The following is a 23,394-nucleotide window of genomic DNA, read 5'->3' on the forward strand; positions in this document are numbered from 1 at the left end:
AGGCTACAACACGTGTATCTAGCCTGATTCCATTTTGTCCCCAAACAGTCAGGCAAAGTGGTAGGAAGTGAGTCAGCTTTACTTCTTTCTAACTTTCCATGGGTGGGGCTCCCTCCCTGAAACACACAACCCAGGATTTCTGCATCGGAGGGGCAAGGGCCTTCTAAGCTCTTAAGCTCAACACTGTTTAAATAGCCACTTAAAAAAAATTAAACAAACTCTATTTTTCATTAAAGAAACTCTATTATTAGAACCAACAACACCCTGCAGAAATTGTAGTCACTGCCATTTCCTCTCCCATGTGCTATTTTGAAGGTCTCAGTGTCCTTCGCTGGACAATTTATTATGAAACCTAACCATCAGTGCCTGAAATTTTCTTTTACCTTCAGTGACTTCCACCTTGTGGGCCTTGAAACACTCTAGCTGGTGAAGCTGAACTTTTCCAGGCTCACAGAATTTCTTGTGTGAAGAAGGCAAAGCAGACAGTTGGCTTCTAAAATATCCCATAACGCCTCAGATATTGTCTAGGTGCCGGCCCTGGCCTGGAGTCCTTTAGAAGGATTCCAACTTCACCCCATTATCCAAATTATTTAATTTGAATGACGCTCAATACAGCGCTGTGGCGAGCATTTTTCTTCTTGTTTAAAGTCATTGATGTGCTGCTGACGTGTTCATGCGGATGCAAAAGCCGGGTTTGTTTCTTTGTCATTCTTTCCGCTGCCACTGCCATGAGCAGCTGTCACTTTGGAATCTGAGAGCCATGTTGGACTTTGATCACAACTTTGCCTCTTGGACTAATTTTTTTTTTTTTTGCTTCTGATCTTTGCTTCATTCACGCAATTGCCTAATCCAGAAAACTGGACACTGTTCTGGACTTGTGGCTCCTTTTTCCCTGCATCTAATGGTTCACATGGAGAAGCTAGTTCTTTCTTTCCCTAATCATGTCCTACTTATGTCATTTCTCTCTGAGGAAACCTACTGCCTTTTGGATGAAGCATCTTCATGGGCCCTCTCATGATCTGACAACCTCTCCTCCTGCCGTGCGTGTACAAATCGTATAGGCCTTGCTTTTTAGGTGACACTTTCCCCTCGAGGCTTGCCCTCCACACAAGCGCTCTGCTGTCACGCAGCTGGACCATGTGGCAAAGCCCACCTCCACCCAGCTCTGTGTGAACCTGGAGCCCTTGTTTCATCCACCGTGTCTTTCTGCCTCTCCAAAGAAGTCCAGCCTTGGCCTTCGTCCTCTATGGAGCTTGCCCAAGGAGGATGGAAAAATTTTGCTTCTCTCAATCCTGGCAGGGCCTTTCTTCTCTTTTATTGCCATCTACATCAATGGCCATGAAAATGGGATTTAAAACAATCCTATTCTTTCATCTGTTTGCTCTTACTCATGGTAACCCCTGTTTCTGTTGGCATTCACGGACTCCCCCATTTGCTCTACAAACCAAAGAATCAGTAGCCTGGCCCTTGAAGTTGTGATGCCTGAGCCCTTCATGACCCGATCTTGCTTAGCGAATACTAATAGTATGCCTTGTACATGTAACCGTTGAGTCAGGCCTATTGTTTGTGGCATCTGGCTAGGTTTGTGTTTCCCAAACCAGTATCCTAAGGAATTGTTATCATCTCAAGCAAAATTTCATGAAAAAATATCTCTGATCAAACATATCCAGCAAGAATGGTACACTGTACATACCTCAACGCCTCTCTAGAAGGTGTTTATAGTACAGGAATTCCTCTAGATTGGAAAGCAGTTTAATAGGGAGTTTAAGTGTTTGTCCCAAGATGAGATAGCTAGTTAGTGGGGAGGCCGATAAGAGAACCAGATGTTCTGTAACTATTACTACAGCTGTTTATACAGATCAGGCCACCATAACCCCGAATCTTCCTGGCTAGAGATGACAGACATTTGGAAGATGCGGTCACCCTTCCAGACCACAGGAGTCTAGGGCAGGCAAGACAGACGCTGTGGTATACTAAGCCAGTTACTTAAAACATCATAATCTAGTGAACAGAGAAAGATCATTTGGGAACCCAGTCTCTGCATAATGGCTCTTGATACCAAATCAAGTTCCCTGGCTAAGACTGCATTTCAAAACGGAATTACTTTGAGTTTTCTTCAGCTGTGTTCTCAAAGTAATCACATTTAAAAGAAGACATAATAAGCCAGGCGCTCATCTCATAGGATGGCATGTTGAGATTTGAGAATCTATTTCCATTCCCCGTAACCCATTCCTGCCATTTCACACTTGGCAGACAGATGCCATGCATTAAGCAGCTATTTCCTGGAGGATGGTTTGCATTACCAACCATCCTGCTCCCTTACCAAGTTTCAGGACTGTACAGGACTTGGAAGCACTGTTAACTCCAGCCAATCTGATTTTCTAGTACATGAAGGTCATAAATCAAAAAGTAGGTGCTTATGACCGTAATAAAATATGGGCATATACATATAGATAGATAGATATCACAAGCAAACATTAGGATATATTAAAAATTATGAAAAATGTAGTTTTGCAAATGTGTTTTTGCCACAACTGGCAATTCAGTTAAATGTCTTTGAAGTAGGCTCTGTAGTCTAGTCAAAAGGAGATTTTGAAATTTGAAGAGAAGTGATTCATATATTTTTGCTGTCAACTTTAGGTTGTCTCGTACTGAGACTATGGGGCTTGTAGTGACATGAAAACTCTCACTTGTAGTGACTTGACAGAGCACAGGAGTGGGTGGATCGTGCCCAAAGGCAGGACAGATACGTATATACACTGCAGGTAAGGAGGTGAGAAATTTACCTTTACTAAAATTTGTTATGCTTCCACTGTGTCCTAGATTCTGAGAGACACACACAGATAAACTGGACGGACATTATTTTTCCCTTCAGGGAATTTAGTATTTCTAGTCGCAGTGAGACCACATGCACATGATAAAAGGTAGGGAGTGAGAAGTGTGAGAATTACTTCTTCTCGGGGAATGCAGGGGCAGCCTTCGTAAAGAAGGAGGGATAGCCTGGAGAATGGATGAATTTGGATGTGGAGGTGGGGAGACATCGAGATGGGGAAATGCTTGGACGTGAGGTGTGTAATCATGGACATGCAAGCTGCAAAGTTTCTACGTGTGTGTCGTCATTGTGTCTGCCCCATTCATTTGGGTTTTACTTTTGGAGTCTTGGGATTTCTCCTCCGTTTCTGTTTTCTTAGTGAGAATCATATTAGTATCTTTATCCTCACATTTCTGGAGTCTGAACTGGTTCTCCATTGTGTGTTCTACTTCACGGTTTTGATTGGATGCTGTCTTGAGTCTGCAGTTTTCTCTGTGTTTGGTTGTGAACACGTTGAGGACGAAGGATCTGTCTTATTTGTTTTGAATCTCAGATCTGCCTCACAGTCGTTATTAATGACAGTTTACTGAGCAAGACATGACAGTTCCATGTGCAATAGTTTAGCTGACCTGGTCACGCCATTTTGCATGTTAAACATCTCTTGGTACTTAGCTTATAGAAAGCAAGCATTCCATAGCACTGTTCTTCTCAGCACTGTACTATCATTGACTGTTAGAGCTGAAAGGAGACTGATCATCTAATGAGGACATCAAGAAATTAAAATTCTAGATCAATATTTCTTATGAATACAAATACAAAAATCTTTAACAAAATGTTAGCAAATGGAGCTCAGCAACATACAGAAGGATAATGCATCGTGTCTAGGGGCTGAGTTGTGTCTCCCTTCCAAATTCATATGTTGTAGTCCTAACACCTCAGAATGTGACTCTATTTGGAGGTCGGGTCTTTGAAGAGGTGATTAAGTTACACTGAGGTCATTAGGGGAGGCCCTAATCCAGTATGACTGGGGTCCTGGTAAGAAGATAAAATTCAGACACAAAGACGCACAGGGGGAAGACCTTGTCATGACACAGGGGAGAAGGTGACCATCTACAAACCAAGGAGAGAGGCCTGGAGCAGATCCTTCCCTCATGGCCCTCAGAGGAGACCACACCTACTGACACCTTGATCTGGGCCTTCGAGTCTCCAGAACTGTGAGGAAATAAATTTCTGTTGCTTAAGCCACCCAGTCTATGGCACTTTGTTATGGCAGCCCTAGAAAACCAATATTCATAATAACCAAAAATGAACAGAATAGAGAAAAAAATCATATGATGATTTCAAAGAGATTTAGAAAAGGCATTTGAAAAATTCAAAACCGATTTATAATGAAAAAACTTTCAGCAAAGTAGAAATAGAAGGAAATGTTCTCAATCTGGAAAAGGGCACCTACCAAAACCTTAAAAGGGAAACTTGAATACTGTCTTCTAAAACCTGGAACAGGACAAGGATGCCCGCTGTCACCACTTCTATTCTATGTTTTATTGAATGTTATAGTCCAATAAAGGAAGAAAAAGAAATAAAAGGCATAAATATTAGAAAGGAAGAAATGAAACTACCTTTATTTTCAGATGACATTTACATATGTCAAAAACCCCCTGGAAGATGCAAAATAACAACTAGAATGAACAAATTCTCAGGATACAAGGTCTATATACAAAAATCAAATATATTTCTATAAATAGTAACAAATCATGGAAAACAGAAGTTAAAAAATCATTTGCAATAGCATGAATCTTAAAATTCTTAGGGATAAGTTTAACAAAAGGTGTACAAGATTGCTTTATGGAAAACTATGAAATATTGCTGTTCATGGACTGGAAAACTCATCATTTGTTGAGCATCAATTCTCCCCAGTTTCATCTATAGATGACACACATTAAAAATGCAGCATTTGGGAGGCAAAATATACAAGCCGATTTTAAATTTATATGGAAATGCAAAGGATCTAGAATAGTCAAAACAATCTTGCAAAATAATAAAGTTGAAGGACCTACACTACTTGATTTCAAGACTTTAAAATTATGTCAACAAAGACATAATAATGGCATCATGCAGATGATGGAATAGAATATAGTCTAGAAAGAGCCCTGCACTTATGTGGTCAATTGATTTTGACAAACATTCCAAAGCACTTCAACAAGGACTGGTGCTGGACCAACTGGATAAACTGGATAAATTGATGAGAAAACTGAAAAAAGGTGGGAATTGTAGCCCAGAGAACTCAAATAAATTACTCAAAGTGACACAGATGAGTCATGACTCCTAATTTGGTGGCTTGGGGTGGTTTCCATTGTCCACAATAGATCCTTTGAAAATATTAATAGTTTGGTACATTTGTTTTTAGTTTATATATAATGTAGCCTGAATTTATGTGGCTAGGTAATGTCTCCAGTATGTTTTCAGGTATCTATTTCATTACAAAAGAGTACTGAGATTTAACAGAATGGTGCTGGCCACATGACCTATAGTCTGATTTAATCAAAAGTCCTAACACTGGGAATCTTGTCTCTCAAGAGTTTTCTTTACCCAGCACTATCTTAATGCCATTAATGAGTGTCTGTTTGCATTTTCGTTTTTTGAGTTCTTTGCTTCTTATATGAAGCGCCTCGAATTAGCAATTAAAAAGAATATTTGTCAGTTTCTCCTGTTTTGATAATTAATGAATTACAATTGGTTAAAGGTAGAAGTGGATGAAGGCAGATGGAAAAGGACTGACAGTTTCAGGTCAGAAAACCCTGTGTCTGAGCATTGCAAAGTTTTATGTTTTCTGACAGCCTGAAAATTCAGAGATTTTTTTTTTCTGAATTTGGTTTGGATAGTTTTTGAAAATACTTTAAAAAATGTTACCAGGTAGAAATCCATGTAAATATGACAGAGCATATGCAAAGAAAATACAAAGATGTTTGTGATGTTTGTGAAGGCAGGGCAGAATGGGGTAGGCAGACAGGTTTTAGAAAACAGCAAGAATTCCAGGTTCCGGGGCTTGATGGGTTCATGTCCTACATTCGCCTGGACATGGGTTCTGACATGCCAGAGAGATACTCTGTGGAAATCTCTTGTATGTGTTGGAACATTTCTAATACTTTGGGACTATATAATATTTGCAGTAGCAGTTTCATAGGAAAATAGTATACTAGATATGGAAAAAGACTTTGAGATATCCTTATGCAACCAAGTACAGAATATAGATGAAGCAACTAAGGCCAAGATAAGTTAGTTGAATTGGTCAGTCTAATGCAGCCAGTAATTATTCCATAGAAGGCATCCAGCTGTTCCGATGCTGAGGGCAAGGCTGCTGTCATTATATCCTGTCACCTTACGACTTCGATTTTTTTCCCTCAGCGTACAGGCAGTTTTAAAGATATAAAAGAATGTTAAACGTGAGTTTTCCGGTCTTGGATTTTTAGCTGAGAAGAACACATCCTAAAGACCAGTGCTGCCTCCTCCACGGGCGGGGTTTGCTCATAGGTGCCTAAGAGGTAGTCACAGCCCCACAGCCACCTGCAGCCACGTGGGTGAAGAGCTGCCACTTGAGCATCTTCCGCATGGAGGGCACCAACACCTGCCACCCGAGCACCACCCCACAAAGACCTTTTGTCCCTTTAACGTTTTTTGACCGCTCCGGCCCCAACCCTTGAGGAACCACTAGCAGCTCCTGAGTGGGGGGTGACGCTGAGACAGGAGAAAAAAAATTCCTACTCGAGGTCTTTGAATGTGGTTAAGCTCTGAGCTATGGGGAAGGGGAGAAGCTATGGGTGGGATGACAAATGGAAAATTTTAATACCTGGTTATGGACTATTTATTTATTTATTAGTACCCAGGGTACCTAGAAAAAATGATAGGTTCTTCCCATTTCAGGGTGGGGAAGGGAGAGCTACCAGAGCATCTTAAAGAGAGTGAAGGAGAGAAATCAAGCTGTTTCCTGTTTGTCAGTAAAGTGATCCCAGCTAGTCCAAGACACTGGTTAAACTTTTCTGGGTATTTTCATGCTTTTGAAGCATCTATACAGTCTTATCTGACTCACGCTTGACTGGGAGGGGGACCTCTTGGTTCAGGTGAGTTTGGGGTTGGGGGGATAGTCTAATGTATCTTCTTGGAGATGACATGGGGCTACACTTGTTGCAACTTGACCAATCAGGCTTCTGTGAAAGAAAACGAATTTCTGACTCTATCTTCTGAAATATGTTAAGTCGAGCTTCCTAGGCAATTGAGCTCCCAGAATAGTATTGGTCATTGATTAGGAGGTGTGGCCCTGAATACGAAGAGACGCTGCCTATCTGTTGTCTTGGAATTACACTTCTCTAAATTCTGTAAACTTAGAATTCTAGTAGTTTCTTAAATCATCAAAGTTTCTATAAGGACATAATATGGAAAAGATTTAAAAATAACAAACAAGAAGACCCTTCAAGAAGTGAAACATTATGTAAGAGTTTCAAACTGTGTATTAAACTGATTGATTCTAGTGAATTCCCTGAAACCATAAAACCTTTAAATCTGACATCATCTGAAACTGGTACAATCTCCGAAGTCTGATCTTTTGCTTCAAGTTTTTACTCAATTATTATTTTTGTTTCTGGGAAAGGTGTATTTTTAGCTTTCAAAAACCGTAATGATTGCACAAATTCTTTTCAGCCCTGGTAATTTGGTTGGCACTCATTCTATCTATGTGTATGTAGATTGTGGGAACATAGCTTTCTGATGAATTGTTCTTTCTTCCATTCGATAAAGGGCTTTAAAATATATTATTGTTCTGTCTCCAAATGCAAGTGGGTCATTATTTCCACTACATTGTTTCCTCAAAAAGATGAAGTCTTTTCCATGAGATAAGACTATCAGCTTCAAGCATGCATTCAAAAGTGCCGTATCTTTGCTCACTGTGTTTTAAATCAACACGTGGCTCTAAACAGTTGTCCAACCAGGGTTTAGGGTCAAGCTTTGTTACCTAAGGCTCTGTCCTATTTCCTCCCTATGCAGGATGTTGACAAATTATGTTCCTGTTTCCCTGCCTGAATACTTTCTTTTTGTCCACCCAGATTCATTTTCTACTCTGCTTTCTATCCTAGGAGGTGAGATTGTTCAAACTACATAAATTGGTTCCTTTGACCTCTGACTTCTGGTTGGGTCTGGCCCATGGAGAGCACCCACAGGAGATTGGAGGGCAGGAGGAGAGTGAGGCTGAGGTACTTATTTTCATGTCTCCCTCTAAGTGCAGTCACCAACGGTGGGCTCTGTCTCTAGACCAAGGTTGTACCCCTTGTCAGGTGGCCCTGTCTGTGTGTTCAATGTCAGTCTCTCCTTTCGCTCCTTCACACCTCGGGTGGTAACTAGTCCTGGGACATTACGTTGCCCCCGTGAGTCCCTACACCTGCCCATACTGATACCAACCAGGGTTCTTGGCCTTCCCCAATCAATAGAAATTGACTAGAGGCCAGACAAGAAATTCAGGCAGGGCTTTACTGGGGCCCCTGCTGCAGCAGGGGGGGAGCGAGAACAAGCAAAATGTTCCCTTGCTCGCTCGCTTCCTGAGGGGGGGGCGAGCTTGTTCCTTATGTGGGGTGAGAGTAGGGGTGGGTCCAGGGCTCGGGCCGGAGGGGCGGCTTAGGTGGTCTGCCCGCCCCTCTGGTGGTGCTGAGTGCAGGGGGCATGCCCAGTACCCTGCTTTTGTTCCCAACGCCCTGTTTTTGCTGCGGGTTCTTCAAAAGTGGCAGTAGGGGTTTTTTGGTCTTTTTGTATCTTTTGTCCAGAATTTGCCCCAACTGGCCATGCACACACGTTAATTTTAGTCCCTTATAGTTTCTTTGTATTTTGTTGTTTGAGGAGAGGTGTGTCCAGGTGCAAGCACTGCAGCACGGCAGCTCAGGGTCCCAGGTCCCGGCCTGTCTCAATACTTTGTAAGTCATCTCTTGGTTATAGTCTCTTCAAAATACACAGTTTGAGAGAGCCATTTCTTTTTCTACTGGGACCTTGACTAATACATTCTCTTTTTGACATTTTCTTCTCTTTCGGAGGAAACTGACAGCATCCATTCCAATCTTCCAATGACCTGTCATCATTTAGTCGAAACCTTCTTTGACTCTTCTGTTTCCCTATATCACTTTTCTGTGTTCTTCTGTTATTGATCTTTGATTGTGAACAGCTGCAGAGCAGAGGTTTGTATTTCTGTTAACACTCCCTAGACCATGAGTTCTGCCAGTGTAGGAACATCTATGTGCCCTATCATTTGGTAAAGAGCCTTTTTCAGACCTTTCCCAGTATACATTGTTTTTTCAATATTTATATTTATTGAAAGGTACCTTGGTAAAGCCTTGATAAAATGCACACAAAAATGAAGCAAAATGGGAATAATTAGATGCTTACTATATTATCCTATAGCAATTATTATTTTAATGGGCATCAGTGTATCATATCAGTGAGTTGTTATGATCAATGAATGGTAGAATTTAGGGCTCCAGAAATAAGTCTGTTGGTGAGATATTTTGAAGAGAGGAAATGATATTGAAGTCAATATTTGTTCCAGTATTTTGCCGATGTCATTTTGCACTGAAGGTGGAAAATGAATTCTGTGGCCAGAGAGACCTATGTTCAGGTCCCAGTTCTAGCAGTTATGACTGGGATGACCTTGGGAAAATGATCTCTGTCCCATAGAATTATTTTGAAAACTTTGCCATAACTTTTTTTTCTCTCCAGAAACAGATTATGTACTCAACAAAGGTTATTCATTTGGTAAATGTTAGCTTATTTCCTCTTCTATTCTTTCAAACCATATCATAAAGGCCAAGAAATGTGACCAAGCGATGAAGAACCGCAGAAACTAAGAAGCCAGGGTATCAGTAGTCATAGCAGTAAAGCCGAAACTAGCTCTGGGTTTTTAATTCTCTCTCTAATGTAGCATCCTGTGATTTACCAAAGATAAACAGCTTCTCTGGGAGCCGGAAAGTCTAAAAGTACATTTGTTTAGCCCAGACATTCTATTACTTGGATCAGGAATTAAAAATCCTGTGACTTGGATTCTCACAACAAAAATCTCAACTGTAACTTGATATTTCTAATATTTGTTAAAGCTTAGGCAATAGCGCATTTATTGAGCCAAAGTGGCACTGTTAACTATATTAGAATCATGGATTCACAACAAAAATGAGGAAGAGGAGGACCTCGCTTAGGTCATAGAGCTAGTTGGTGACAATGACATGACTCAACCAGATGTCAACTGTCTCAAATAAGTGCTCTTTTTAGCACACGGCTATTTTTTTGGCAGGAAAAAATGATATTGAAAAATTCATTTATGCTTCTTGGCATAGACAGTTCTAAGAACTGTGATTGTGATGCTCTTCTTTTTGTTAGCTCAAGGAAAGCTGTATAAATGAAAATGAAACTATCCATCTTATGGCATGATAGGTATGGGGAGTAATGGATCTGTGTAATTCCAAAATAGCCAGTCAGATCCATCAGTGCAGGGAAACAATTAGGAGTCTGAGAAGCCGTTAGTCCCAAAGTTTATTTAACTGAGAGAGCCAGTTTATTCTGAAACACTGCATCACTTGTCCTGAGTGGATGGCATCCAGCTCAGAGAATGTGCCTTGGGATTTGCCAGTAACTCTGTCATTCCATTCATTTCAGTGGACCTCCCTTTCATATCCTATTCCCGTCAGAAAATTGACTGTGTTAAGATGTCTGTGGACAAGTGAACTTGGCCAGAGGAAGTGGAGCCATCCCACTGATGTCTTCTAGTAGGTGCTTAATAAATTTATATTGAACTAAGCTGGAGAATTGTGGCTTCACTTTCTGAATATGTGATTTTTCTCACTGAGCTGGAGAACCAAAGCCACACCCATGTACTTTCAACCAAGCTGTGCCTCTGCTGGTGAAGGTTTTATTATTTTGAAGGTGGAATGAAATATAAAATATTTTCAAGCAAAATAAAGTTAAATTTACTATAAAATGTTATACTTCACCAAAACTAAGGATGTTGCTTTTTTTTTTTTTTTTGCCTGTTTTCTCCGCTTCCAATTCTATGGTAATTAATAAAATAAGGGCTCTGATAAAAAATGTTCCTATGGGTCAATAGACATTAGCTTCATTTTAATTAATTAATTACTTCATTTTAAGGATTCCTCATTAAAAGAGTATGTGGTTTTGAATTTGTAATGGAAAGCATCCTGTTTGGTTTTTTGTTATTCATTGCCATAGCATCAATATATTAAAGTCACACTCTTGTCAATGTATTTCATTGTCATGACCTCTTCAGAAACATGCTGTAGAGAATGTTGTTTTGAGTTTTCCTCCCAATTAAAGTATCTTCACAGTAATTTTGAGAATAACAGCAATAATGACAGATTCCTACAGATAGAAATTAATGAAAAAAATGATGGCCTGGCCTCCTGTTCTAGTTACTACTGTACTAACAAATTACCTGAAACTTAAAGACAGAAGGCAACCATTTTATTAAGCTAATATATTGTCGGTTTGGTATTTGGAAAGAGCCTATGGGGAAAGTTTGTCTCTGTTGTACAATATCTGGGACTTCAGTTAGGAAGATTCCATGGCTGGGGAACTGAAATTATCTGAAAGCTCATTTGCTAGCATGACTGGCAGCTGACGTTGCTTTCAGCTGGGATCTCAAATGGAGCCAGTGGCCAGAACACCTAGACATTAGTTCTCCCCATGGCTGTCTGAGATTCCTCACAGCATAGAGCCTGGGTTCTAACAGCAGGTGCCCCATGGGAACCAGGCAGAAGCTGTATCATCTCTTATGATTGGCCTCAGAGGTCACATTGGGTCAGTTCAGCCCTTGTCACAAGCCTGCACATATTCAAGTGGAGACAATATAGACCCATCTCTCAATGGAAAAGGTGTCAAATCCATTGACAGAGGGCCACGTGTGCGGGAGATAATGTGGGCATCTTTGGAAAACACAACCTGCTACGTCTCTACTCCATGGGAAGGAGGGATGCATGCCATGACCCTGTGTTCCATGCTTTTCCCATGGCCTCGTGCTGTGGTTTGGCTGCTTCCCTGTATTTTACAGAGTGTATGATTAGCTAGGGACCCCACACCTCTGATTTTCCTTTTCTCTAATCCCTTCTCCGAGGATTGCATGAGAAATTTTATATGCCGTGTGGATATCTACTTTGCCTTGAAGACAAAGTAAGGAACTATTAGACATGCATTTCTGGGATGAAAGAAAATAGGAATGGTTTTTGGAAGGAGGGACAAATGGGACAGAGGGATTCTGAGAATTAATCCATGAGGAAAATGATTATAGACTCAAGATTAGTAAACAGCCACATGTCAGGGCCTAAATATTTTTGCAGCTTTATTGAAGTAATTGAAATACAATGAATTGCCCATATTTAAAGTGTATAATTTGTTCTTTTAGCAAGTATATAAACAAGTGAAACCAGCACCTCAGTCAAGATAATGGGCATATTCATCACCCCCCAGATTTCCACACGTCCTTCCTTCCTCCACTCCCCGTCCCCTAAGAAACCACTGATACGCTGTTTGTATTTATGGATTAATTTGCATTTTCTAGAAATTTATGTCAGTGGAATCATGCAGTGTGTTTTGATGTGTCCATTTGCCTGTTGATGAGTATTAGAGGGGTTTCCAGTTTTTGGCTATGACAAACAAAGCTGCTGTGAACATTGATGTGCACATCTTTGTATGGACAAAGGTATCCATTTCTTTTGCATAAATAAATAACAGTGGAATGACTGTAGCATATGGTAGGTGTATGTTTAACTTTTAAGAAACTGCCAGATTGTTTTCTAAATTGGTTGTACCAATTTACATTGCCATCAGCACTGTACAAGAGTTTCACTTCCTCTACATCCTGTCCAACACGTGGTGTGCATAGTGATCGAATTGCTTTCCTGCTCAGGAGCAAATGATATATTACATAGCAAAAAGGATAATTCTATTTAGGGTGATCTCTTGGGCAGTAGTTCTCAACTTTGGACTTATATTGCAATTACCTGGATACTCATTAAAAATGAGTTCACATTCGAGAGATTCTGATTTAATTGATCTGGGGTACAGATTTGACATCAAGGTTTTTAAAAGCTCTCAATTGATTCTAGTTTACAGCTAAGATTGTAAACCAAGGTGTGATGGTTAATTTTGTGTGTCAGCTTGACTGGGCCATGGGGTATCCAGATATTTGGCCAAACATTATTCTGGGTTTGTCTGTGAGTGGTTTTCAGATGAGATTAATGTTTGAATGGGGTAGACTGAGTAAAGCAGATTGCCCTCCCTACTGTGGGTGGCCCTCATCCATTCATTTGAAGGCCTGAATAGAACAAAAAGCCTGACACCTTCCCTCAAAAAAAAGGGAACTCCTCTTGCTTGAATGTTTAGCTGGGACATCAGTATTTTTCCTGCCTTCAGATTTGAATGGAAACTTCGGCTCTTCTTGGGTCTTGAGCCTGCTGGCTATCGAACTGGAATTTACACCATTGGTTCTCCTGGGTCTGCAGCTTGCTAACCCCCGATCTTGGAATTTCTCAGCCTCCATAATTGGATGAGTAAATTCCTTATTATCTATGTATGTATCTACGTATGCATGTATCTATCTATCTATCTACGCATCCTGTTGGTTCTATGGAGAACCCTGACTCGTACACGAGGATTTAGGGTCTAGGTTCTTGCCAGCTCCAACACTAAGGTACCATTCAGGATGGATTTCAGGTCCTCCAAAGTAATGAGGAGTTATTCTCCTCGCCTCTCAGTTTTCTGCCTTGATCCTGAGTGTGGAGAATGATGTGGAAGAATGTGGGCTGCTGAGGGTGAGGATAACAGGCAACGAGAGATTGTCAGCTCAACCCCCGTCGCTGTGATGATGAGTGACAGGAGAAGTAGTGGTATAGGAGGTATTGGGGGACGTGAATGTACCTGATAATGAAAGCACACCTCACATCAGTCTGGATGTGGCGTATGTTCATTGGCATTAGGATGCAAGATAACTGGCTTGGAAAATGTTGAAAGGTTGAATGAGTTAATTCTTCAAAAGCATCCCCTTCAGCAGAGGTCCTGTGATATTTGAGAGGCTGTAGTGATGGACAGATGTATGCTGAAAGGTCATAAAGAATCCATAAGATTAAAATGAAGGCATCTAAACAAAGAATGAAAGGGAAATCAGGCTGAGCATAAATTATGTGAAATCAAATCTGTCTCTGGCAGTGGGATGCTTTGCCGTTTGTGGGGCACAACTAGCAGCAAAATACACGCAGTCAGCACGTGGCTGTTACCCAGTTACTGTCGGGAGAGACACAAACTGTGGTGTTGAAATTAGCTCAGCTCATTCCTTGCTAATGCTGGAAAGACCATTGACCTGTGTGCAGCATGCATTTTTATTCTCAAAAACAGAGTGATTTTGTAGTGTTTGACAGAGACAGTGTTCATAAGCCATTTGTCATCTTCTGATGAGAGGGTTTGCATTATTTAAACTGAAAATGTAAATTACTTCTTTTGTTTTTTCCAGATGATTGAACAAGTGCAGCATTTGAAAGGTTTGGTTCACTCTGCCTCGTGTGCTGAAAACACACACACACACGAGCTCTTTCTATGATGAATACCTGTTTCTTTGTGTGTATGGGAGAGGTAGGCAGGGAGAACGACATCACTGAAAACAAACCACTTCATATTTTGGATGCCACATCTGCTGAAAACCACAATGTTTTCTCGGTGAGCAATGAAACAGCTGATTCTGGATGAACTCAGTTCTCCAGTCCAGGGGTGCAAACAGTGTGAAGAAGCTTTCTGAAGGTCGCGTGGGGCCAAGAGAACTTGACTTTCTACCCTTAGAGCAGTGCATGGAAAATTCTTCCCCAAGCTATCAATATTTCACAAAATTCAGAAAATATTCTTAGGTTATTTATCATGCCTAAGCTACTGCTTATGGTCATCCTTTTATCCTTTGATATTTTTCTTAAATGTTTCACTTCTAGCAGGCACTTTTATACATTAGATTAGGAACTCAAGGGTAAATGAATTTATTTTCAAAAGTCTTATTGGATTATTAATTTATTTGAATAATTTCTAGAGTGAATTTTGTAATTAGAAACTCTCTGTTTGGTATTACTTTTGCTGACAAAATATTCCTTTGACATTAAAAACATTTTAGGTATAAAATATACACCAATCATTAGGTCTCCATCTGTGGTACATGGTATGGTTCATGAAGAGCTCCTCGTTGATTGGAAAGTTAACTAACTAAGGCAGTTGTGCCATGGGTTATTTTGCTCCTAAGCAGGGTATTTGTCTATGGAACATGAGATCAAAAGCACTGCTGCGTAATGGACTAGGGGCAGGAATTGTCCAGGAAATCACTTGCACACAGTTCCAAGGAAATTTCTCATTCCTCTTTTCCATATTGGTTTTGTGTTATTGGGTCATATCTGCTAGTTTTTGCATGCAGAAACATGAAAATATACCCAAGTCACCCAGGACATGTAAATGGATTATTCCACTACCCCGTCTTAGTCTACTTGGGCTGCTGATACAAAATACCATAGCCCGGGTGGCTTAAACAACAAACATTGACTTCTCACAGTACCAGAGGCTGGGAAGTCCAGGATCAAGGTGCCGGCAGATCTGGTGTCTGGTGAAGAACAGCTTCCTGGTTTGTCCGTGGCCACCTTCTCCTCATATCCTCACGTGGCGGAGAGCAGAGAGGGGAAGCAAGCTCTTTCTATTCTCTTCTGATTAGGGCACCCTTATGCCCTAGTTCCCTACCTCCCAAAAGCCCTGTGTCCATTTCCCATCACATCGACATATAAATGGGGTGTGGTGTGGGCAAAAACATTCAGTCCACAGCAAGACCCTCTGTTTTTCACTTTTCTCTTCATACAGATTCATTATCCATTTGGGCTCAGGATGTCAGATGATCACACACATTATCTTTTCGGTCTCCAAAGACCCCCTTAAAATAATAGTAAAGGGACAAAAGGGGGATAAACCTACAGGGACAAAGTGAAGTGGAGAGTCTGAATCTGAGTGATTTCGATGGAAAGCAGGTGGGGGGAGGGTGACTGGGAGAGCAGAATTCAAAGCCGCTGCCCCAGGGCATGGGTGCTATGAGGGGAAGGACTAGATTCCAGTGTGTCCCACAGCACCCCAGGGCGTCAGAGAGACCAGACATGGTGCTGGGAGGGTAGACTCCCCATTCCCTTCCCCGTTCACTGGTAGCTTCTCAGCAAGCAGGCATTCACTCCTAGGCTGGAGGAGAGACTGAAAGTTGCCAGAGAAAAGCCCGCCACATTTTGGTATCTGGGAATCCCAGAGTACCGGGAACTCCTGGTTCCCTTGCCCTTCAATGAATCCCAGCCATCAGCAGACCCCGTATTCAGACCCAGAGCTGCCAATCAGTCTTTTAATATTTCCTTAAAATCAATAGAAAGAATAATGAGTAAGAAAATGACCACCAGCATGACACAAATGAGCTTTATCAACTATAAACCTTTTGTCATATTTGTTTAGGATTTTTAGGGAGTATACAAGAGGAGCATAGAAGCCACCTCTGATCTCATTTTTCTTCCTTTCTCTCTCCTGGAAGTAACTGCTCTCCTGAATTTTGTGTTGATCATAACTATACATCTTTTTATGCCATTAATAAATATGCATCTATCCATAAACAATAAAAATATTGTTTTGCACGATTTCACATTTCGTATAAACAGTATTATACGACCACTATCCTTCTGCTACTTACTTTTTTCATTCAGTATATATTTTTTTAATCCATTGAGACAAAGTAGATGTAATTGGTTCATTTTGGATATGCCAAAAACTATTTATTTTCTCCTACTTTTCCCAGTTTTTAAATATTACCACCAGTGCTGCAGTGAATATTCTTGTACAGGTCTCTGTGCAGATGTAAAAGCATTTGCTTAAAGTAGCATTTAGAAGGGAGAATTGCTTTTTCAAAGGTATGCACCTCTTCAATGCTACTGAATATGGCCCAGCTGATTGGATTGCTTTTTTATATTTGACAATCATAAGTATTTCATTGTTGGTTTAATTTGCATTTCCCTTATTATTAGTGAGATTGAGCGTTTCAATTTTTTTTTCTATTCAGATTTCTTCTGTAAATTGACTTCATGTCTTTTGCAAACATCAATTTGTTTTTCCTTGCTTATAGGCTTTAGGAGTTTTAAAAATTATTTTAATAAATATTGAGTAATTTAAAATATTTATAACGTGTAAGGAACATGTATAGGAATTCTAAAAATATATTTTGTCACTAATTGTTTATTGGATACATGCTTAACATGTACTGACTTTTATTAAATACTATTTCTGAATCTGAGAGAACATGTTTTCCCCTTTAATTTTTATTTATTTATTTTTCAGTGCTCATTTTCATGTTTTTTTTTTATTTTTAAAAAATTTTATTCTATTTTATTTTTTATACAGGACGTTCTTTTTTTTTTAACAATTTTAAAAAATTTTATTTATTTTATTTATTTATTTTTGGCTGCGTTGGATCTTCATTGCTGTGTGAGGGCTTTCTCTAGTTGCGGCGAGCAGGGGCTACTCTTCATTGCAGTGCGCGGGCTTCTCATTGCGGTGGCTTCTCTTGTTGTGGAGCATGGGCCCTAGGTGCCGTGGGCTTCAGTACTTGTGGCTCACGGGCTCCAGAGCGCAGGCTCAGTAGTTGTGGCACACGGGCTTAGTTGCTCCATGGCATGTGGGATCTTCCCGGACCAGGGCTCAAACCCGTGTCCCCTGCATTGGCATGCGGATTCTTAACCACTGTGCCACCGGGGAAGTCCTACAGCAGGTTCTTATTAGTTATCTATTTTATACATATTAGTGTATACATGTCAATCCCAATCTCCCAGTTCATCCCAAACCACCTCCCACCCCTGCTTTCCCCCCTTGGTGTCCATACGTTTGTTCTCTACATCTGTGTCTCTATTTCTGCCTTGCAAACTGGTTCATCTGTACCATTTTTCTAATTCCACATATATGCATTTATATATGATATTTGTTTTTCTCTTTCTGACTTACTTCATTCTGTAAGACAGTCTCTAGGTCCATCCACGTCTCTACAAATGACCAAATTTCATTCCTTTTTATGGCTGAGTAATATTCCATTGTATATATGTACCACATCTTCTTTATCCATTCATCTGTCGATGGGCATTTAGGTTGCTTCCATGACCTGGCTATTGTAAATAGTGCTGCAATGAACATTGGCGTGCATGTATCTTTTTGAATTATGGTTTTCTCTGGGTATATGCCCAATAGTGGGATTGCTGGGTCATACGGTAATTCTATTTAGTTTTTTAAGGAACCTCCATGCTGTTCTCCATAGTGACTGTATCAATTTACATTCCCACCAACAGTGCAAAAGGGTTCTCTTTTCTCCACACCCTTTCCAACATTTACCGTTTGTAGATTTTTTGATGATGGCCATTCTGACTGGTATGAGATGATACCTCATTGTAGTTTTGATTTGCATTTCTCTAATAATTAGTGATGTTGAGCATTCTTTCATGTGTTTGTTGGCAATCTGTATATCTTCTTTGGAGAAATGTCTATTTAGGTCTTCTGCCCATTTTTTGATTGGGTTGTTTGTTTTTTTAATATTGAACTGCATGAGTTGTTTATATATTTTGGAGATTAATCCTTTATCTGTTGATTCCTTTGCAAATATTTTCTCCCATTCTGAGGGTTGTCTTTTCATCTTGTTTATGGTTTCCTTTGCTGTGCAAAAGCTTTTAAGTTTCATTAGGTCCCATTTGTTTATTTTTGTTTTTATTTCCATCCTCTAGGAGGTGGGTCAAAAAAGATCTTGCTGTGATTTATGTCAGAGTGTTCTTCCTATGTTTTCCTCTAAGAGTTTAATAGTGTCTGGTCTTACATTTAGGTCTTTAATCCATTTTGAGTTTATTTTTGTGTATGGTGTTAGGGAGTGTTCTAATTTCATTCTTTTACATGTAGCTGTCCAGTTTTCCCAGCACCACTTATTGAAGAGACTTCCCCTTTAATTTTTAAATGGGATTTGTTAACATAGAATTATCTTGAATTCCTGGGATAAACCCACATTCATTTTGCTAGTTTTTAAAAGAAATGTTGCTAGCATTTTATCCAGAATTTTTGTACTTATGTTTGTAAATGAGTTTGATCTTAATTTTTCCTTTGTCTGTTTAGAGCATCGAGGGTACATCAGCCTCATAAAATCAGCAGGCAAGAGAGGAGAAAGGAGTAAAAGCAGCTGCACTGTCATTCTTTCTCCCAGGAAAGAAGATAGGTGAATGTATCCTGAAAAATCTTTGTAAACATGCTAGTAAGTGGATGTCCCAGTCAACAGACTAATGATATTTGCCAGGAGGAGAATCCTAATTTTCAAAATCCTCTTAGCAAGATGTCTCTGTTTAAGATCACTTAAGGTAACAAACCTAGCATCTATGGATTTGCGAGACATAGGGAATGTACGTAAACTATTGAACTATCTGGGGCATAAATGCAGATGTTTTAGGACCTCAGTGTTCCCTGCTATGTGAGGTAATAATATGTGTACTTTATAGAGGTCTTGTTTCCAAGACCAGAGAAGTGGTTCTGGGGAGTATGGCTCTGGGGTGAGATGTGGGAGGTACAGGACCTCTCTTTGCTTCTCCAGTGCCTCTTAATTTCTTATATCTTTGAAACTATTAGTAAAGATTAATGCCAGGCAAGAGCTTCTATTTATTTTCTGACATAGCTTGTGTAAGATAGGAATGATCTGTTCCTGACACATACAGAGGAGTTTAACTGTTTTACTGGTTATGATTTTTTTTTTCAGTTGTGCTTTTTAACACTTAAATTTCTTTAGTGGTTATTGTAGATGTATTGAGGTTTTTTATTTCTTCTTGAGAATTGGAAGGTATATAGAATTCTAAAAAGTTATTATTCTCATTAAAGTTTTAGAGTTAATTTGCATATTTTCTCTGTCCTCTTTTGGTTTTTAGCTCTTAATGTGATGCCCATTTTTGTTGCTAATAATGTTTATTTCTTCCCTTTCTCTTTTTTCCTCTGTCTTGCAGGAGGTATTTTTTATTAGTTTTTTTAAGAATTAGATTTTAATTATTTTGATGCTTTAGCTTTGTTTTTAATTTCATTAACATATATTCCTGTCTTTAATATTTGTTTCCTTCTACTTCCTTGTTTGTTAGTTTTCTAGCTTCTTGAAGTCAAGAGTCTCTTATTTTTTTAATAGCTTAGAACTTAGTACTATAAACATCAATATGTACCATTTTAGCTGAATCCCCCCCAGTTTCGCTGTGTAGAATTTGTCATTCACTCCTAAGTACTTGGCAGTTTCTACCATGAGTACATCTTTAAGACTAACTCTTTTATAAATGTACTTTTGAATGCCTACTTTTTGTTTTGATTACAGATATCTTTTGCTTTTATTTCTAAATTAATTTTATTTTATGACAGTATAGTCTCTATGGTATAATTTATTACTTAGAGCAAAGTTTATAACTACTGGGCTACAAGTTGGTTCCTCTCTAGCCTTGTTTACCTGGATCATCTTGACACTTTGTGAGATGTGTAGAAGTTAGGAAGCTTTTTGGTTATAAGTAAAAAAAAACCTGACTTAATAAATGAGGACATTTATTATCACATAAAAAAATCCACAGGGTTCCTAAGGTTTGTTCAATAAGTCAGTCATCATCAAGAAACTTTATCTATCTCTTTAGTACTTTAAATGTATTTAACAGTCTTTGTTACCCTGTTTCATAAAGTTAATTTCCATCTGCAAATGATAGAGCAGAAAGTTAGAAATTTCTTTTTGCCATGCACCTTTTAAAGGAAGCTGAAGATGTACTTCAGGAAAACAGGAGAGTGAACCAAAATAGAAGACATGGGCTTATGAAAACAGTAGATCCAACCCAGGGAATCAGCAAGAAATCCCAAAATGATAGGGAGGAGAAAGCCCACGAAAGAACCGGTCTGATTTGGAGCAGGAGAATGAACAATTCCAGAGGGTGGCTCTCCAAAGAGAAGGCAGATGTTGAGGAGAGGTGTGTTGTTTATGAGAGTTGACCCTCGAACAACGAGGGGGTTAAGGGCACCAACCCTCCATGTAGTTGAAAATCCCCGTGTAACCTTACAGCTGGCCCTCTGTATCTGTGGTTCTGCATCTGCACATTCAACCAAACATGATTGTGTGGTACTGTTGTATTTAGTGAAAAAAAAAATCCACGTGTAAATGGACTCGTGCAGTTCAGACCTGTGTTGTTCAAGGGTCCACTGTGTTTAGAAAACACATGAAGAGAAATTAGACCAAGCCTGTTTTTTTTTTTTTTTAGGCAACTATAAACTAGGAAAAAGAAAAAAAGAAAAAAATTGTAGTCATGGATTTAAACTTAGTGTTGCAGGAAAAAATATTACATACACATTTTCCCCACATAAGTCAATAGCAAATAATGATTTATTTAACTTAAAATAGTGGTGCGATGGAAAGGTGAGTGAGAGATGGTGTGTTAGTAGTATAAGAAAGATAAACCTTTATCACAATGGCAAATTAATAATGTCTAACATTTTAAAAATTAAGATGCAAAAATAAAGCATGATATTTAGAAAAATAGAGGATACTAACAGAAGACAGAGCCTAGGGAGTAAAAAAAAAATCATGACCAGAAACCAGGCCTAGAGGTGATGAGAGAACACAGAAGTCATTTTGAGACTTCTGATACTTTTGATTTTTTTCCCCTTTGATTAAAGAAACCAAATTATGTAAATTTAAAATAAATTTATTTATGTAAACTGAAAAAGAATGATAGTGTATCTTTTAGATGAACAACACTACTTAGAGGCATTATCTGATTGGCTTTTGAATAGCAGTTTAAATTAGGTGTAAATATAATCCAAAAGAGAGAGCAGGGAATAATTCAATGATTTAATAGTAATTAGTTTCACTTTTTTACTGAAATATCAACTCTTTGAGGGCAGAGGCAATCTGTTTTATGAACAAACTAGACTTGTTTGGGTACAAATCAGTAAACGACCTATCTTTCACTGGTCTTTGCCCTTCCCCTATGTCTGAGCTAGATGTCTCATACAAACAAGTTTCTGCTGAGTCAATCTCTTCCCTTTTCTTTCTTTCCCATCCTCCCTCCCTCTCTCTCTCCTTCCTCCCTTCTTTCCTTTCTTCTCTCCTCCTCAACCTCTTCCTCTTCCTGTTTTCCCTCCTCATTCTTTTACTACTACCTCTTCTCTTCCTTTTCCCTTTTCTTTGTTAAATGAGTCCTGTGCACATCAGTATTTCTCACTGATTCTTGAAACCTCCTGTATAAGCTCATGAAAATAGTTTAATGATCAACCTGGACTTAATAGAAGTGAAACTATAGAACACATTGACTTTTTCCTCAATGATATTCCTAAGATGGTATCTTTGATGATCTTATAGATTTTTCAGTCACTTCCATGTGTTCATGTAGAGTCTTGGGTCCAGATTTATTATTTTTTTTAATTTATTTTATTTTTTTTAATTTTTAAACATCTTTATTGAAGTATAATTGCTTCACAATGGTGTGTTAGTTTCTGCTTTATAACAAAGTGAATCAGCTACACATATACACACGTTCCCATATCTCCTCCCTCCTGCATCTCCCTCCCTCCCATCCTCCCCATCCCACCCCCCCAGGCGGTCACAAAGCACTGAGCTGATCTCCCTGTGCTATGCGGCTGCTTCCCACTAGCTATCTATTTTACATTTGGTAGTGTATATATGTCCATGTTGGGTCCAGATTTTTAAAGTTTATTTAGCTATAATTGAAAAAAATGTAACCTCAATTATCTTGAAGCTTTTCCGTGCCCTCTCAGCTTCCAGTGTGGCATAGGAATAGAAGTCTACGGAGGGGAAGGGACTATGGCTTGACATTTCAGCTACTACTCCTGGTTCTTTCATTTCCTGTCCTTCGTGCTGCTGGTCCTGGCTCCTCCAGGATTGGATGAAAGAGAAGAAAGGTGGGAGAGCTAAATCTCAGATGGCTGGTGTTGTCTGCATCTCTCCCTTGGTTCCCAAATGCCCTTGGTCATGGTAAACATCCAAGGCTGGCTCTTTCTCTCATAACAAGCATTTCTTTTTCTTGTGAGAGGACTCTATCTCCCCTACTGGCTTTGAAACTGGTTGCTATGTTGTGAGCTGCCTGTGGAAAGGGCCATGTGGCAAAGGGCTGAAAGCAGCCCCCGGCTAACAGTCAGCAAGAAACTGAAGCCCTCAACATGACACTCACGAGGAACTTGAAGCTGCCCACCACCATGTGAGGTTGGAAGTGGATCCTTGCCCAGTCGAGCCCCAGATGAGACCACAGTCCCAACCAGCTCCTCAATTGCAGCCTTGCAGAGCACACAGTTCAGCCATGCCTGGACTTGTGACCCACGGAAACTGTGAGTTGTTTCCAAAGTTTTTATTTCTATTTTTTCACAGTGATAGGTGTGAAAAAATAGCTAATACAGATTTCTTCAGAAATCCTCCCCCTTGAAATTTCCTGTCATACTCTGACTAATGTCTTATTACTTAGCCT

Source organism: Balaenoptera musculus, chromosome 2 (genome assembly GCF_009873245.2).
Source record: "Balaenoptera musculus isolate JJ_BM4_2016_0621 chromosome 2, mBalMus1.pri.v3, whole genome shotgun sequence".
NCBI classification, from domain to species: domain Eukaryota; kingdom Metazoa; phylum Chordata; class Mammalia; order Artiodactyla; family Balaenopteridae; genus Balaenoptera; species Balaenoptera musculus.